The 2,673-nt window shown below is 37.1% G+C and overlaps 1 pseudogene; it reads right to left on the bottom strand.

The window, feature by feature from the left end:
- Positions 1-721: 721 nt before the first annotated feature.
- On the bottom strand, positions 722-2,187 carry LOC127677698 (mesoderm induction early response protein 1-like; annotated as a pseudogene).
- Positions 2,188-2,673: the final 486 nt, after the last annotated feature.

Here is a 2,673-nt window from a genome sequence, read left to right as displayed (position 1 = left end):
GTGCAGGGATGTTCAATTTGTATGGAGAGAAAAATGTCTGCTGTAAACACATTTTTATAAGTGAGGTAACCCAGTCTCAAAATATCTATCATGGTATGCACTCACTAATTAGTGGATATTAGCCTGGAAAACTTGAATATCCAAAACATAATTCACACATTAAATGAGGTAGAAGAAGAATGGAGGAGTGGCCCCTGGTTCTGGAAAGACTCAGTGTAGCAGTATAAGGCAAAACCAGAACAGGGAAATGGGAATAAGTGGGTGGGAGAACAGGGGGAAGGAAGGGGGCTTATGTGACTTTCGGGGAGTGGGGGACCAGAAAAGGGGAAATCATTTGAAATGTAAATAAAAAATATATTGAATAAAAAATTGTTGTTTAGCAGAAGTACAAACATTTTTTACTTCTTCATACAGCATAAGGAAAGATGACCTTTTAATCGAATATATTATTCATTTTTCAAAGGAGAAAGTGCAGTTAAGTCTTTGGATCATTCAAATTTACCAATCTTTTTATATCTTTAAAGAAGGCTTCGTAAATTTGAAGTAAAAGTTCGTGCAAAATGTAGAATTGTGAGTCCCATCCCTTAAAGTTAGAACTTAATTTAAATTAAAGAGTTAACAAACTGATTCAAGAAAATCAGTTTTATAAAGTTTATCCCCAACACTGAAAATTGTAGTCATGCTTGACTTTATTGCAAAGAAAGCAAAATAGGCCTAAGAGTTAGTTATTTGTGTTTTCATGTTCCTCAAACTTCCCATGTGAGACTGCTTCTTGGAAAAACTCAGAGGAGCCTGGACTTTCTTTCCCATTGCTGTTTCTCCACCACTGTTTGGCACATCTCTCATTCTTTTCTCAACAAAATCATTTTCATTTCTTGCAGTTATATGGACAAGTTTTGGGTCAGTGTTCAGTTTATTTGCTTCATAACCATTAGTGTTCATATCTGTTAGAAGTGGTTTCTTATTTCCATCTGTTGGTACATTAATGTGTACACCTTCAGCTTTTCCTCTTTGTTGTTCATTATTTCTCCTGGTCCGAAAGATTACTATTACTGTTTGTGTCATCTTCTTTCTCCAACTGGCTGTTACTACTACTTGAGGCACTTGGGGGAAGAGATAGTACTTGGCTAGAAGCTGCACTTATATTTTCATCCAAAAGTTGATCCATGTTACACCAGGATTAATACTTTTATTTTTTACAAACTTGTTTGCTAATCAAAGAAATCTTAATGCTTAGAATTTTTTCACAGGTATGCTGCACATTCAGCAACTGATCTTGTTCAGAATTTATTAGCCTGAATCAGATAAAAATATTTTCTATAGGCCTTCAGCCCTTGCTCATATTTTCTATATTCTATCTCTGTCCACACATTTAATTCCTCTTGAGTTTCTCAGACATTATATCTCAAACTTTTCAAGGCTTCTTCTGTGTCAAAACTGCATTTAACCAATTCATATAAAGCCTGTTCACAGTCTTTTATATGAAATCCTTCAGTAATTTCTTCTAAACTTTTCTCATCACTGTTCTAGATGCAGCCTTAAGAAAGACACTTTATTTTCTGGTAAAGATTCTGTATCTCAGAGAAGCTGATCATCCTTTTCATACACCTTGTCATTTTCTTTGAACCTACAAATGCCAACTGGAATCTCAGATTGAAACATGGAGCCCACCATGATTTCTTTTTTTCAGTCTTCTGATGGAATATAATCTTCATCTTCTTCAGATTCTTCTTCTATTTCACTAGTGGTTTCAAAATAGATACATTGACATGTTCAGATTTCCTTAGCATCTTGGGAAGGAACAGATTTTGAGTAATCATCATTGGAAGACTGAGTTTCATCCTCCTGATCAGGTGAACTCTTTACAGTCTCTTCTTTATATTCCATACTGCAGCCACCCTTATCATCATTATCTGCATCTTCATCATCTTCACATTCCTCCTTCTCTTCCTCCTCATCTTCTTCAGGCAACAGAACTGTGCCGACATAAACACAGAGGCTGAGAAGCTCATTGATGGGCTTGTCACATACCCTTGCAAAATTCTCTATTTCAGAAGGGAAGTTTGTCTCTCCTTCCAACATGTCTTCTTCTTCTAATGTTCACTCATCAACAAAATCATATGCCTGCATGCCAGCTGATGAATCAAACTCATGGTTTTCTATCGTTGCTGAGCCTCCTGGCCTTGAAGACTCAAAAGGTTGCTCCACAATGTTTGCAATGCTGGCCGGTCGTATTGCTACTGCAGGTTATAGCAAGAACCCAGATGTGCTCCTGGGCTACAGGGCTACTGCTGCCTTCTCCTCATCTGCTGAGGGAATATCAAGTACTATATGGAATAGGTAGGGTGAGAGTGGTCAGCCTTGTCTAGCCCCTGATTTTAGTGTGATTACTTCAAAGTTCTCTCCATTTAGTTTGAAGTTGACTACTGGTTCACTGATTATTTGCTATGTTTATGAATGGGTTTTGAATTTCTGATCTTTCAAGCCTTTTACCATGATGGGATGAGTAATTTTGTCCAATGTTTTCTCAGAATCCAATGAGATGATCACTATCCCCCACAATTAGCTGAAGAGTTCTAGGTGATCAAAAGTAAATCATAGAAGGAAAGTCAGTTTCTCCAGGAACAAGCCCTTTGATAAGTTGCCATTTTGAAGTGTTCAGCCCAACAGCCA

Source organism: Apodemus sylvaticus, chromosome 2 (assembly GCF_947179515.1).
Source record: "Apodemus sylvaticus chromosome 2, mApoSyl1.1, whole genome shotgun sequence".
Taxonomy (NCBI): domain Eukaryota; kingdom Metazoa; phylum Chordata; class Mammalia; order Rodentia; family Muridae; genus Apodemus; species Apodemus sylvaticus.
The sequence above is the reverse complement of the archived record's forward strand: the minus strand, read 5'-3'. Positions and strand labels throughout refer to the sequence as shown.